The sequence below is a fragment of the Pan paniscus genome, chromosome X, assembly GCF_029289425.2.
Source record: "Pan paniscus chromosome X, NHGRI_mPanPan1-v2.0_pri, whole genome shotgun sequence".
Classification (NCBI taxonomy): Eukaryota; Metazoa; Chordata; class Mammalia; order Primates; family Hominidae; genus Pan; species Pan paniscus.
Window position 1 is genome coordinate 66,225,131 of NC_073272.2, and position 16,755 is coordinate 66,241,885.

A 16,755-nucleotide genomic window follows, 5' to 3' on the forward strand; every position below is an offset into this window, starting at 1 on the left:
CTGGGGGATCATCATGGCAGACGGGAGGCAGGACTAGATTGCAATTCCAACTCAGATGGACAGAGCAGTGTGAGGAGGTTTGCATCGTGCATTTTAGCTCCAGGACGACTGCAAGAACAAACCAGGGATCTCGAGAGGACCTACAGACACTCTTAGGAAGTGGACTGCTCCTGCAGGACCCAGGAGACACTCCAAATACTTTGAGCACTCCAACAGCAGAAGTGGGAAAGGGAGATCCTCCATTCCTTAACACACACCCACACTGAGGAAACACTTAACACACTGGGGAAACACACTGGGGAAAGTCTAATTTGCAGGAGAAGTTTCTGACTTTACCTGCAGCTGAGTCAATTTAGAGAGCTGAGCAAAATACAGGGGTAGAGGAAGCAGCGGGAAAAGCCCCGGGAGTTTGCTGGGTCCCCAAGCAGGCCTGGAACCACAGGGAACCTTCAGAAGGGTCTCCAGAGGCACAGGGGAAAATGCCACGGGGAAAAGGAAGTCTCCAGCTGAACTTTGTAACAATTTGAACCAGAAGAGAAGCATCCTGGCCAGAACTTGGGGTAGGGCATGAATCTGGTGTGGAGACTCTAAAGGAGTGGGAAGAACCAAAGCCCTTTTCTTTCACAGATGGGAGGTGGGTAACCTGGGGCAGGTTCTCAAGCCCTACTCACCCATTGCCTGGAAACAGACTTGGGACTGTTATGGGAGCACAGTGGGAGTGAGACTGGCCCTTTGGATTGCATGGGAGCTGGGTGAGGCCTGTGACTGCCAGCTTTGACCCACTTCCCTGACCACCTGCATGACTCAGCAGAAGCAGCCATAATCCTCCTAGGTACACAACTCCATGGATCTGGGAACCTCACCCCCACCCACACAGCAGCCACAGCAAGACCTGTCCAAGGAGAGACTGAGCTCAGACATGCTTAGCCCTACCCCCACCTGATGGGCCTTCCCTACCCACCATGGTAGCTGAAGACAAAGGGCATATACTCTTGGGAGTTCTAGGGCCCCGTGTACTACTGGTTCCTCTCCATACTACCAAAGCTGATGCTCTCTGAAAAGCACCACCTCCTGGCAGGAGGCCAACCACCACAAAAATAGAACATTAAACTACCAAAGCTAAGAACTGTCACAGAGACCATTTCATCCCTTGACACCTCCACTGGAACAGGTGCTGGTATCTACAGCTGATAGACCAATAGATGGTTCACATCACAGGACTCTGTGCAGACAACCCCCAGTACCAGCCCAAAGCCGGATAGACTTGGTGGGTGGCTAGACTCAGAAGAGATATAAAAATCACTGCTGCTTGGCTCACAGGAAGCCACATCCATAGGTAAAGGGGGAGAGTACTACATCAAGGGAACACCCCATGGGACAAAAGAATCTGAACAACAGCCTTCAGCCCTAGACCTTCCCACTGACAGAGCCTACGCAAATGAGAAAGAACCAAAAAAACAACTCTGGTAATATGAAAAAACAAGGCTCTTTAACACCCCCCAAAAAATCACACTAGCTCACCAGCAATGGATCCAAACCAAGATAAAATCTCTGATTTACCTGAAGAAGAATTCAGGAGGTTAGTTATTAAGCGAATCAGGGAGGCAACAGAGAAAGGTGAAGCCCAATGCAAGGAAATCTAAAAAATGATACAAGAAGTGAAGGGAGAAATATTCAAGGAAATATATAGCATAAAGAAAAAACAATAAAAACTTCAGGAAACAATGGACAAACTTTTAGAAATGCAAAATGCAAAGGAAAACCCATCAGATTAACAGCAAATTTCTCAGCAGAAACCCTACAAGCTGGTAGAAATTTGGGCCCTATATTCAGCCTCCTAAAAATATACAACTATCAGCCAGGAATTTTGTATCCACTGAAAGTAAGCATCATATATGAAGGAAAGATACAGTCTTCTTGAGACAAACAAATGCTGAGAGAATTCACCACTACTAAACCACCACTACAAGAACTGCTAAAAGGAGCTCTAAATCTTGAAACAAATTCTGGAAACACATAAAAATAGAACCTCTTTAAAGCATAAATCACACAGGACCTATCAAACAAAAACAAAATTTAAAAATAACAAAAAAGCAAGATACACAGGCAACAAATAGCACAATGAATGCAATGGTACCTCACATCTCAATACTAACATTGAATGTAAATGGCCTAAATGCTCCACTTAAGAAATACAGAACTGCAGAAAGGATAAAAACTCACCAACAAATTATCTGCTGCCTTCAGGACAATCACCTAACACATAAGGACTCACATAACCTTAAAGAAAAGGGATGGAAAAAGGCATTTCATGCAAATGGACACCAAAAGTGAGCAGAGGTAGCTATTCTTATATCAGACAAAAGAAACTTTAAAGCAACAACACTTAAAAGAGACAAAGAGGGACATTATATCATCATACAAGTCCTTGTCCAACAGGAAAATATCACAATCCTAAACATATATGCAAATAATACCAGAGCTCCCAAATTTATAAAACAATTACTAACAGACCTAAGAAGTGAGACAGACAGCAACACAATAATAGTGGCGAACTTCAATATTCTACTGACAGCAGAGATAGACAGCAACACAATAATAGTGGTGGAGTTCAATACTCTACTGACAGCACTAGACAGGTCATCAAGAGACAAAGTCAACAAAGAAACAATAGATCTAACCTATACCGTGGAATAAATGGAATTAACAGATATATACAGAACTTTTCATCCAACAACCACAGAATACACATTCTATTCAACAGTGCATGGAACTTTCTCCAAGATAGGCCGTATGATAGGGCTCAAAACGAGCCTCCATAAATTTAAGAAAACTGAAATTATATCAAGCACTCTGTCAGACCAAAATGGAATAAAACTGGAAATCAACTCAAAAAGGAACCTTCAAAACCATGCAAATACATGGAAATTATATAACCTGCTCCTGAATGATCACTGGGTCAAATACAAAATCAAGATGGAAATTAAAAAAATTCTTAGAACTGAATGACAATAACAACACAAACTATCAAAAGGACACAGCAAAGGTGGTGCTAAGAGAAAAGTTCATAGCCTTAAACGCCTATATGGAAATGACTAAAAGAGCACAAACTGACATTCTAAGGTTGTGCCTCAAGGAACTAGAGAAACAAGAACAAACCAAACCCAAACCCAGCAGAAGAAAGGAAATAACCAAGATCAGAGCAGAACTAAATGAAATTGAAACAACAACAACAAAAAAAACACACGAAAGATAAATAAAACAAAAAGCTGGTTCTTTGAAAAGACAAATAAAATTGATAGACCATTAGCAAGATTAACCAAGAAAAGAAGTGAGAAAATCCAAATAACCTCATTAAGAAACAAAATGGGAGACATTAGGACTGACACCACTGAAATACAAAAGGTCATTTCAGGCTACTATGAACATCATTACACACATAAAGTAGAAAACCTAGAAGAGATGGATAAATTCCTGGAAAAATACACCCCCCCCAGCTTAAATCAGGAAGAATTATATATCCTGAACAGACCAATAACAGGCAGAGATACTGAAATGGTAATTAAAACAATAACAACAACAACAAAAAAATCCAGGTTCAGATGGATTCACAACTGATTTCTAGAAGACATTCAAAGAACAATTGGTACCAATCCTTTTGGCACTATTCCACAAGATAGAGAAAGAGGGAAGCCACCCTAATTCATTCTATGAAGCCAGCATCACCCTAATACCTAAACCAGGAAAGGACATAACCAAAACAGAAAACTACAGACTAATATCCCTGATGAACATAGATACTAAAATCCTAACACAATACTAGCTAACTGAATTCAACAACATATCAAAAAGATAATCCACCATGATCAAGTGGGTTTCATACCAGGGACGCAAGGATGGTTTAACATACACAAGGCAATAAATGTGATATACCCCATAAACAGAATTTAAAACAAAAATCACATGATCATCTCATTAGATGAAGAAAAAGCATTCAACAAAGTCTAGCATCCCTTTATGATTAAAACTCTCAACAAAACCAGCATACAACAGACATACCTCAATGTAATGAAAGCCATCTATGACAAACCCATAGCCAACATAATACTGAATGGGGAAAAGTTAAAAGCATTCCCTCTGAGGACTGGAATAAGACAAGCATGCCCACTCTCACCACTCCTCTTCAACATAGTACTGGAAGTCCTCGCCAGAGCAACCAGACAAGAGAAAGAAAGGGCATCCAAACTGGTAAAGAGGAAGTTAAACTGTCACTATTTGCTGACCTTGGAAACCCTAAAGACTCCCTCAGAAAGCTCCTAGAACTGATAAAATAACTCAACGAAGTTTCCAGATACAAGATTAAAGTACAGAATTCAGTAGCTCTCCTATACACCAACAGTGACAAAGTGGAGAATCAAATCAACAACTCAACCCCTTTTACAACAGCTGCAAAAAATAATTAAATACTTAGGAATATATCTAACCATGGACGCAAAAAACCTCTACAAGGAAAACTACACAACAGTGCTGAAAGAAATCATAGATGATACAAACAAATGGAAACATCCCATGCTCATGGATGGGTAGAAACAATATTGTGAAAATGACCATACTGCCAAAAGCAATCTAGAAATTCAACGCAATTCACATCAAAATACCACCATCATTCTTCACAGAATTACAAAAAAAAAAAAATCTAAAACTCATGTGGAACCAAAAAAGAGCCCACATAACCAAAACAAGACTATGCAAAAAGAACAAATCTGGAGGCACCACACTACCTGATTTCAAACTATACTATAAGGCCATAGTCACCAAAACAGCATGGTACTGGTATATAAATAGGCACATAGACCAACGGAACAAAATCAAAAACCCAGAAGTAACCCCAAATACTTGCAGCCAACTGATCTTTGACAAAGCAAACAAAAACATAAAGTGGGAAAAGGACACCATTTTCAACAAATAGTGCTGGGATAATTAGCAAGCCACATGTAGGAGAACGAAACTGGAATGTCATCTCTCACATTACACACAAATCAATTCAAGATAGATTAAGGACTTAAATCTAAGACCTGAATCTATAAAAGTTCTAGAAGATAACATTGAAAAAACCCTTCGAGACATTGGCTTAGGCAATGATTTCATGACCAAGAACCCAAAAGCCAATGCAATAAAAACAAAGATAAATAGCCGGGACCTAATTAAACTAAAGAGCTTTTGCATGGCAAAAGAATCAGTCAGCAGAGTAAACAGACAACCCACAGGGTGGGAGAAAATCTGCACAATATATACATCTGACAAAGGACTAATATCCAGAATCCACAATGAACTCAAAAAAATCAGGTAGAAAAATCAAACAATCCCATCAAAACGTGGGCTAAGGACATAAATAGACAATTTTCAAAAAAGATATACAAATGGCCAACAAACATACGAAAAAATGCTCAACATCTCTAATGATTGGGGAAATGCAAATCAAAACCACAATTTAATACCTCCTCACTCTTGCAAAAATGGCCATAATCCAAAAATAAATAAAAACAGTAGATGTTGGTGTGGATGTCGTGAACAGGCAACACTTCTACACTGCTGGTGGAAATGTAAACTAGTACAGCCGCTATGGAAAACAGTGTGGATATTCCTTAAAGAACTAAAGAGAATCATATATATATATATATATATATATATATATATACACACACACACACACACAAACACACGTATATATATACACACACGTATATGTATGCATATATACATATATACACACATATGTACATGTGTGTATACACATACATATATACACGTATGTGTGTATACATACCTATATACACGTGTGTGTGTGTATGTACACATACACACACGTTTGTGTGTATGTACACATATACACACACGTGTGTATGTATATATATACATATATATTGATGAGATTCGAGACTATTATTTTTAGTGAAGTAACTCATGAATGGAAAACCAAACACTGTATGTTCCCACTGATATGTGGGAGCTAAGCTATGAGGATGCAAAGGCATAAGAATGATACAATGGACTTTGGGGACTTGGAGGGAAGGCAGTGAAGGGGGGCGAGGGATAAAATACTACAAATAGTGTGCAGTGTATACTGCTCAGGTGATGGATGCACCAAAATCTCACAAAACACCACTAAATAACATATCCATGCAACCAAATACCACCTGTATCCCAATAACCTATGGAATTTTTTTTAATTAATAGATTAAAAAATACTGAGGCTCAGAGGGAAAGTATACAACTATCTTTATTTGGCTAGCAAAAAGCAAGACAGAACCCAAAGGTCATTTAGAAGCTATGAGTCTGGCACACTTTTCAAGGCAGTATTGAACTCTAAAATAGAGAATGGAGGTCCTCCCAGCCTTCACTGAAATTTTTTCTTCAGTGATATTTCAGGATGGGCAAAAAAGCATTTTATTAATGTTAACCTGAGTGCATTTTAAATAATGGTTTGATAGGGTTACTGCCCAAGCTTTAGGAGACAAGGGCCAGGTCAAAGGTGGTTACAATAGGAACAGAGAGGAATGATGGTGGGAGATACAAACCTTACAAAGTGAGGACAAACAGAATGACCAGAGTCAGAGATTCTGAGAGTTTCTGCCTGGGAAACCAGAAGAATCCAAGTGCCATGAGAAGCGTGAAAGGAGCGCAGCTTGGTAAAAGAAAAGAAAATGCACTGTTTTTCAATTATTTTCAGTATAGAGAAGTTGAAGGGGACAGACGAACATTTCAGTGGTCATGCCCAACAAGCATATACAATATGTAAAATATAAGTTGAAGTTGGAGATGTGTCAAATGCATAAAAACACCAGAATAACAGTTCTTGCTTATGGCTGCACATCAGAATCATATGGAGCACTGAAAAAGAAATCCTACGCTCTAGATTAATTAAATAAAAACCTCTGGGGTTGGATAACCACTGGCCTAAGTAAATCATGGCAGAAGTTAAATCATGGGTAAAGAAGAATGGCTGGATGCAGTGGCTCCTGCCGGTAATCCCAGCACTTTGGGAGGTCGAGGCAGGTGGATCACTTGAGGTCAGGACTTCAAGACCAGTCTGGCCAACATGGCGAAAAACTGTATCTACTAAAAGTACAAAAATTAGCCAGGCGTGGTGGTGCATGCCTGTAGTCCCAGCTACTCGGGAGGCTGAGGCAGGAGAATCGCTTGAACCCTGGAGGCAGAGGTTGCAGTGAGCCGAGATTGTGCCACTGTACTGCAGCCTGGGTGACAGATTCTCAAACAAAGAAGAAGAAGAAGAAGGAGGAGGAGGAGGAGAAGGGAAGAAGGAAGAAAGAAGGAAGAAGGAAGGAAGAAGAAAGAGGAAGAAGAACCAAACATTGAGGGTCACTCATACTTGAAGCTGGAAGAGGAGGAATACATGACAGCAACGAAGAAGGGGAAGCCAGAGAAGAAAAAAAAAAAAGAACCTTGATAGAGTAGAATAGGACAAAGCTTTAAGAAGTAAGGGATGAGTAATGTGTCAGCTATTGATACTGGGACGTGGAGGAGGCCAGGACTGAGGATGTGTCATTTTTATTTTATTTCATGGGCATGTGATAAAAGTAAATTATCTTTTTGTGTTTAAGTATACTAAAATCTGTGCCTGGAATAGACATAATGTAGAGACCACAGGTGGGTACTACAGTTTTTAATGGGCTATTTTCAACATTTCCAAAGTGGCTGAATAATTTTAACTGTTAGTGATAGCAACATCTGGCCCAGCAATGTCAGGAATGGTATATCAACAGAGGAGAATGAACCTGCGCAAAATTAAAGAAGTCTCATCTATTCTCCTTTGTCTTTTATTCTAGCGCACAGAGCAAGAGGTAAAGCCCCAGCTGGGGAAGAAAAAGAAAAAAAAATCCTTACTAAAAGCTGTTGTCATTGTACAGACAAAATTAATAACCAACTGAACTGGGCTACTTCCACTTGGCCGAAAGTAAATGCTAACCATATGAGTCAATTGTTTTGCCTTCAAAACATGCGTATGTGCACAAAGACAACAAACAAAGCACAAACCTCAAAAGACAAATACAACTTAGCAGACTGTAAATTAAAAATATAAATATTTGGTTAGTGTTTGGCAACTGCTGAAAAATAATTGTTAAACGAATGGGGAAAAGAGACTGTGTAGCCAAGAATACAAAGATACCATTATAAAAGAAATAGGATGAAATTAAGAACAGCAAACTCTAGGCTGATTTTGAGTGAAAACGTTCTTCTACTGACTGCTAAAATACTCTTCCCAAGTGGGAGCAAAAGCACAGAAACTACCCTGGATTATGTTCAAGGGTAAAATGAGATAATGTATGTGAGAGTGCTGTGGAAACTCCAGATTGTGCTACGCATGTGAGGAGTTGCTATGATTGTTGTTACTATCCCACCCAGAGCTGGGGAACAAAGGGTATTGGAGACAAGCCCCAAGCCAGACCGGCACTCAGCTAACACCCGAAACCTCTTGCTTTGCTCTGCTGTTATCCTAGCCAAAGTGAGTCACTGGTCATGTACCAATCACCACAAGATTCCATAAAATTATGGTATCATAAAAAAATTAGTTACTCAACCAGCAGTACTGGAAGGGGAGATAAGCTGACTTCCCAAGAAGGCTTTTGGCTGAGTTGTCCCAGTTGGGTATTGAATTCATGGTATGATTTATTTGCAGGGTTGGGACTGGATAAAACTCAGTCAAGTACTCCAATTTCTGATTTCTATTAAGTTTGTTGGTCTTGCCCCACACTCCCTCCACCCTGTCCCATTTACCAAGCAATCTGGAATAGCTGTATCTGAAGATGTCAACAAGAACAGTCTCTTTTTTTTCCCATGGCAATCAAGTACTCCATCCCATCCTCATAGGCCTGGGAATAAAATATCCTAAAGGAGCAGAGATACAAACCAGTGGGCATTTACAAGCCCAGCCCAGGTCCACATCCTTAACAAAGGACTGGAAGAATAGAATGAGAACTATAGAATGAGGCATGTCTGTACAAAATGAAATGCTGCTGCCAAAATATTTCTTCATTTTTTCTTTAGATGTCCAAGAAAAGGGAGAAAGGTATAGTACTTTGTGAGGTTGTGGAGGGAAGGTGAGACTGATAACAAGAAGCCTATGACCTCATATGTAAATGCACATTCTTTGAGACCATTTTTAGACTCTGACAATCTTAGAGTCAAAGGGAGGTTTAAAATTAATCTTAGTCCCAGTGGCCTTTTGCCCAGTAAAGAAATACCATCCAGCTCTACTTGAAGTCCTTTAGTAACAGGCACCTCAGTACTCATAAGACAGCACATTCCATCATTTGTTTTTTTTTTTCCTCCTCTTTGGCAACCAGTTAAAACTTCAAACTATCAGATAATTGAAAACATATAGTCATGGGATCCTAAAAGTATTATTCAGGACAACTTAACCCCATTCCCTGATGATCTAAGATGAGGAAACTAATGCTCAGAAAAGGGATAGAATTTTCCCAAAGTCACACAGTGGTCAATGGTAGAGCTAAAAGTAGAATTCAAGTCTGCATATTCAGGGCCCAGTGGCTTCTCTGCTTCCCATATACGAAGAAAGGAGTTGGCCCAGCTTTAGGACCAATTACTCAGTGACTATACTACCAAGGCTCCAGCTTCTTTTTCCTAACTCCCACAGCCCAATAATGGCTCATTTTATCCTCAACAGAAACAATTCCAAAGGGTGGGCTGGGTCATGGAGAGGTGGATCGTAGAAGGGAAGAAGTGATGCCCACTCTTTTTGGCTTAACCACAACGGTGACTAACAATCTCCTGGAAGTAGGACATCTCAGTGTCTGATTCCACCATATATTACATGGAAAATCCTTTATTTTTGAGAATAGCATGATGTCTTTTGGTGGTGTTTGGAAGATATAATAACTGTTGTCATCCCAAGATAGGGAGAATTAATTTCTGGTCACTCAGCAACCACTTGATGAGTACTTTCTATGCTAGGCATTCTATTAGAACTTAGTGGCAAGAGAAAAAAACAGATGTGAATAAACCATATTCTCCAAATTTAGGAGATTGCAGTCTGGTGGGGAACATAGAAAATATATACAGTAAACTCTAATCCAAGACAAAGTATAGCCATCCTCATATCTATGTTCACAAAATAATAGTAGTCGTATTTTACATACTGATGGTGAAACTTACCCATATCTTTCCTGTTAAGCTCCCAAGAAGAGAATACACGGGTGGAGCTAGTTTCTAGAAAGAAAGCAGTGAAAAGCAGCTTCTGCTTCAATATGAAGCTTCAGCACTGAGGAATGGCTCCAAAAGATGACTCACTCTCTGCAGGAAGCATTCAAGTGGAGCAGGTCAAGAAGACATCTAAAGAAAGGAATTCTCTCAAAGAGGGAATAACTGGTATAAGGTAACTGGAGGATCCCTCTTTCTTTTGACTCATTCTTTAGTGCCAGAGTTGGCGTAATTGCCCAGCTATCTATCACCTTAAACCCTAACAGCTGTGGAAAATGAAAAGCCATACTGAACTTGGAGTAAGAAAAATGTGTCTTGCAGTTCTGGCACAGATGCTTACTAACTAAATGATCTCTAGCAAGTTTCATTTTCTCTAGGCCTGTTTGGCCACCTGTATAATATATATAAATAAATCTGCAATTCCCTCATTTGGGGATAAGGAATCAGTGGGATGATGGATTTGAAAGTATTTAGCACATAGTGGAAAAAATGATTTATATTCTTTAATTTTTTTTTGAGATAGGGTCTCACTTTGTTGCCCAGGCTGGAGTGTAGTGGCATGATCATAGCTCACTGCAGCCTCAAACTCCTGGGCTCAGGAGATTCTCCTGCCTCAGCCTCCCAAGTAGCGGGGACTACAAGTGCCCAGCACTCAGTGCCCAGCTATTTAAAAAAATTTATATAGACAGGGTCTCTCCATGTTTCCCAGGCTAATCTTGAACTCCTGGGCTCAAGCCCTCCTCTCGCCTATGCCTCCTAAAGTGCTGGGATTACAGGAATGAGCCACCCTTCCTGACCAGAAAAAAATAATTTAAAAAATAATAAATTACAAGGAATTTTGTCACATTTACCCATCCTGTTCCTTTTGCAGTATTCCTCATCACTATGAAGACATACTCATACCCCAATTTATATACTTCAAAACCACAGAGTCATATTTGACTTGATACCATGCCAGATAAGAAATGATACAATTATCTGAGCTGTTTGACCTGGGAGCAGAAGATGCAGGGGGATCTGATCTCTGGTCTTCAGATCTCTGAAAAACTGTCATGGAAGAAAAAGAACAGACTGCTCTAGGTGGCCTCAGGGAGAATGACTAGGATATCCAGGTACAAGCTTTAGGAAAACTAAGTTCAGCTTAGCAAAAGGAAGAACTTTTAACAGTCCAAGGCTTTCCCTGAAGACAGTGGGCTCTCTCAGAAAGCAGTAAGGAACCTCCCTCTAGAAGTGTTCAAACAGAAACTGGCAAGGATGTTTTAATGTGGAATCCATTAGGGTAAAGGAAAATTACAATTCATGAAATTCTACTTGTCAGGCACTGTGCTAGACCCTTGGCAGGAAATATATCTTTTAATCCTCCCAATAACACCATGATGTGAGTACTGTTATCCCTCTTTTTCAGGTTAGAAAGCTGAGGCTCAAAGAATTTGACTACTTCTCATTGGGCTTACTACTGGCATGGTGGGTGGGAGGAACAATTATTTGTTGCATCTGTTTGGCATTAAATGCAGTAGTACCTCAGACTGTGTGTAAAACACACACACACACCCCACATACTTCTAAATGTCTTGTGGAAATACTGATCCTAGTTGGGAATGTCAAGCACATAATATGCTTAGGATCACAAACAGCAGATAAATAGCAGACCCAGGACTTGAAAGTAGCTGTGTCTAGCTCAGAAGGTACATACTCTTTCTATTGCGTTATCCACAGAAGTGAGATGGGAATGCACAACCTTGTAAGGTCTAAGCTAACCTGAAAAGATTCTGATTTTCTCATTCTTCCTTTTTCAATTCCATATAATGTATCAACTACAAAGTTCTGTAGATTCAACTTTTGTGATGGCTTGTTAAATTCATCACCTCCTTTCTATTCCTACAGCCACGACCTCAGTTCCAGGGCCTTGTTCCCTCTCTGCCCCTAGTTTATCCCCCTCTTGTGTTTTCCTATTCCAATCCAGCTGACTAACCTTTTACCAGATTACTCTTCCTAAAGCAGAGGATCTGAAGTTTTTTTTAAGCTCAAAAACTTTCAATGGCTTTCCATTGTCTGCTAAATCAAATCAAAACTCTAGCATCCACTGTCTTTTGCAGTTTACCACCAATCTGCCTTGGCAAGTTTAACTTCCATTTTTCCGCTAATCGTACTCCAAAATCCAGCTCAGCTGGTGTTCTTTTCATATGCCCTGAGCTTCCCTGCCTTAAAGCAGTTGTTCCTATTTTCTCTGCTTAAACTGTCTTCTCTATCTCCACCTGTTGAAATCTTATCTGTGTGCCACAGTCTATCTTAAATAATAATAGTTAATATTTATTGAGTGTTTATTTTGGGCCAGCCACTGTGCTAAGTGTGTGCAAGTATTTTATATGGATTATCTCATCTAATCCTCACAACAGCCCCATGAGGTGGGTGCTATTATTATCCACTTTAGCCTGAAGTTAACAGAAACTCAGAAAGGGAGAAGTAATTTTATTTGTCCAGGGTAACACAAGTTAAATGGTGAGCATGGGATCTGAACTCAAATAGTCTAGCTCTGGAGCCCTGAAAGGCATTACAATTTCAAAAAAAGAATTAAAAAAAACCTTTTTCTGATTTCGTATGGTTCAACTTGATACAATCCTTACTTGGCAGCCTCTAAGCATTTTTATTTAACTTTTAAAACCTCTCTTGTGTTATATTAATATTTATCCGTGTTTTTATATCCAGGATGAGATTGTCAGGCCCCAGTGGGCACAGCCTAGGTCTCAGACAGACATCTCACTGTCTCACACATGGTGGCACAGACTAGGTGCTCAGTGAGTCTGCGGAGTTGAAGGTATGTTGGGGTGAAGAAAAGAACAGAGGAGTTATCTAGGGAAGATGTTCCAAACTCTCCTGCCCCAGCCACCCAGCATGACATTGGCCAACGCTGCCAACACCTGTCTAAGTCAGACCCTGAAGTCTCTGTTTTCCTAGCCTGGTCTCTGGCGGGTCCCTTCTTGTCCCCCAGTTCTTGCAGCTTGCTGGGTCTTGGCCAGTGTTTGGGGTGAGGCAGGATCAAAATAACACTGCCCGGGGCTCAGCTTCCAGGAATGAGAGATCAAGTGAAACCAAGCTCGGCGGGTGAGGGGGTGGATTGAAAGCCCCCATACAGAGCCAGCATGCTCTTTACACAAGCCCTGACTTGCCCTCAAGCCACGCGGGTTAGCAGTTCTGCTTTCCTCAGGATGCTCCACAAGTCTGATCCACTGTCCCCACCTTCACTAACACCCAGCCTCCTTCTCTTCTTTATCTCCCAACCCTAGATGCTCAAGGTTGTTGGACACGTCCAGGCATGTTCTCAGAGGCAATGCAGGTCCAGTAAGAGCCTACAGGAACTGGCTCGCCAAGATCCTAGAGATGTCAGCCCAGATCCCTGGTACCTCAGAAGGCGCTCTCCGGACACAAATGGATGGACTGACAGCCAGCCACAGGGCGCCTTCCCAATTGTTCTGATTTTGCGGTACCCTAGCAGGATCATCCTGACCTGATTCTGTACTTCTGCACCTAGATGCCGCAGGTCCCAGCCGCCTTGCCACACCAGGGGGTGTTCCCACACTCACCCGGTAACGGATGAGTAGATGGCTCTTGCTCCCAAATGGGACTCCGGTACAAATCCCCCTCAGCGCAGAGCACACATCTCACCCAGCCCCCTCCCGTCACCCCCCGCCCTTCACCCCGCGCCCCTCAGCCCCCGCCCCTCAGACCCGCCCATCAGCCCCGCCCCTCAGCCCCCAGCCTGCATACACACTCACAGTATATGAAATTCCTTGTAATCAAAGTTCCGCTTGACTCATTTCACATCCACGTGTAGCAACAACAGCCCAAACCCTCCTTTCACGGTAAGCTTACCTCTTCCGCCCCCGTGAAGTTCCTAGAGCAGCTATTGGACTGTTTGAGTGCCTAGGCGTGGCTACGAAAAGAAACTGCCTTTGAGAGGCACAATGTGAGGCTGAAGAACAGTGACCCAGCCACTGGTATGGCAGGAGCTGCAAATCTCCTGGGACTGAAGCGGGGGCCAGAGAGTAGAGGGCCAGGGAGTGGGGTCCAGAGAAAGCATCAAGTTGTCTCTTTCACAGCTGAATGCAGCTCAGCTCATCAAAGTTTATTCATGACTTAGCAGGCTTGGAGTTTGACAGGGAAAATTATTGTTGGAAAAGCCAAAATTTTCAGACACATGGAGAAGCCGCTTTCCAGCTCTGCGTCTGCCTCAAAAAAATACTCCTCCATTCAGAAGGGTAGATAGGATTGTGACAGGAGGAAGAGAGCAGACATGAAGCAGGGAAAAGACCACTCAAAATAAAGGAAAACTGGATTCGGCACTCAGCTTTGATCATCCATCTTCTCTGGGCCCCTGAGTGTCTGTACAAGGAGGGGGTTGAGCTACGTAGTCTCTAAGGGCACTTCAAACAATGACACTTTGGGAGTTTATTAATCCATGATCTCAGAGGCAGCGGTGGATAAATCCCGAAACGTTACTAGTCCCTGACCTTGAAGAGTTTGCAGAGCTGGGAAGATAAAGTAGACCGGACAGAGACAGACAATTAAGGGCCAAACTATGAGGTGCAGACTGGAAGGGTTTGGGGGCCAGTAGGAAGAAGGAGTAAAAAAGAGTCTGACAAGGAAAGCAAATGCTTTTCAATAGATTAGGAGGTTTTAAAAGAGGTCAAAGAGGAAATAGCCTAATGGGTAGAGGAAAAGAAAAGCTTGAGCCAAGGTATGGGGGAGAGGACCAAGAAATGTGCCATTATCAGTCTCTGAGGGACCCCTCCTGTACTGGGCAGAGGCTATATGCCAGCTCAGGGTGGGGTCTCAGTAAAGCAGCTGAAAAGCCTTTGGTGGGAAAGGGCTGAATAGGCCCTAAGCTGAAGTAGAGAAAGTCCTCAATGAATTTCATATCTGTCCCCTAGCTAGAGTTAAAACCAGAATAGGCTACTGTGGGCTCAGGCCTAGTAGAAGGGAAAACTGCCAGAATTGGAATCCTAGGTCTGCCCCTTACTAGCTTTGTGACCTAAGGCAAGTTACTTAACCACTCTGTGGCTCAGGATTCTCTTCTGTAAAATGGGGAAAATAACAATCCCTTACTCATAGGATTGTTTCAGGTATTATATGAGTTAATATACAAAATAGTGTTTATATGCATAAGGAGCTTAGAATGATTTCTGGGACATAGTGGTATAGAAGTGTTTATTAAATATAAATAAACACATGAATGCAATTTAGGGACCTCTGAAATCATCTGTGAGATTCAAATGAAAATAGCTACCCTGGGTACCTCCTAATTCTATTCTGTCCTTTCCTAGAAAACAGGACCTCTTCTTTTTCTCCATCCTTTCCTACCCAGAGAGGCTGAATTACAGACAGTTTTGAAACTTTAGTGTAAAGAACCCTAGCTTGGAATTTAGATGTCTTGACAAAACTAAGTGTAACGTCATGTAAATCTCTTCCTCTCTCTTAGTTTTCCTTTCTGCATCTGTACCCTGAAGAGACTGTTGGACTGGATGACCTTGAAACGCTAGAGCCGTGCTTCTCTCATATTAATGTGCACACAAATCACCTAAGGATCTTGTTAAAACACAGATTCTGAGTTAGCAGCTGTGGTGTGGGACTAAGACTCTGATTTTCTAACTGCTTCCAGGTGATATTGATGGTGCTGGGCCACAGACCATAGTTTTAGTAGCAAAGGTCTAGAAGGTGGACAAGAATAACATTTACTGAGCATCTATAAATCATGCATATGCGTCCCTTTATACCTTACAACCATTCTATGAGGTTGAGGTTACCATCCTCATTTTGTAGATGAAGAGGCTCCTTGTACTCTGTGATTCTGCCTGGAAGTACAGGAGGAAACTTGAGATAGAGGTACCAGGGATATGTCAGAGTCCACAAGCTATTGTGGAAAGTGATTATAAGCAGCAAATATGAAACCACTGTCCTCCACCATAACTTGTCCAATAATACTATAACAGTTAGCTGGCCCTCACTAAGCACTTGCCAGGCACTGCTCAAATTTTTTTCATGAATTAATTCATTTTATCTTCATAATCTATGAAGCCACAATCATTAGAATTATCCTCCCCTCTCCTTTTGCTCACACCTCACATTCAACCCATCAGCACATCCTATCAGCTCTGCCTCCTGCCTCAGAGATAAACTCTGAATTTCACCAACTTCTTAGCACCTTCACTGCAACCACTCTGGTGCAAGCCACGATTACTTTTCACCTGAATTATTGCCATATACTCCAGTAGCTCTCCTTGCTCTCATGCTTACCCCACTCCAGTCAATTCTCAGCAGAGCAACCAGAATGATCCTTTTAAAAGTACATCAGTCTAAGTCTGTCCAAGCAATTCTACTGGTTGGCTTCTTATTCAGCAGAAAACCCAAAATCCTTAACTATGGTCTATAATAGTCTACAATCTATCCCACGCCATCCCATCCTCACTAACCTGCCCCTCTATCTCTGATCTCACCTCTTACCACTCGCCTTGACCACCA

The 16,755-nt window shown here is 41.5% G+C and overlaps 1 protein-coding gene across 13 annotated transcripts in view; it reads right to left on the bottom strand.

The window, feature by feature from the left end:
• EDA2R (ectodysplasin A2 receptor) overlaps positions 1-14,124 on the bottom strand; it is a 44,498-nt gene extending 30,374 nt beyond the window's left edge. For 6 of the 13 annotated variants that reach the window (XM_063601919.1, XM_063601917.1, XM_063601916.1 and 3 more), the window contains exon 1: positions 13,821-13,906. The gene's annotated coding sequence lies outside the window, so the exon portion shown is untranslated. Of the gene's footprint in view, positions 1-13,744; positions 13,907-14,012 lie in introns of those variants that run through there. The other 7 variants (XM_063601918.1, XM_024927388.4, XM_008970015.4 and 4 more) reach the window with 3 other exon arrangements.
• Between the last annotated feature and the right edge of the window lie 2,631 nt (positions 14,125-16,755).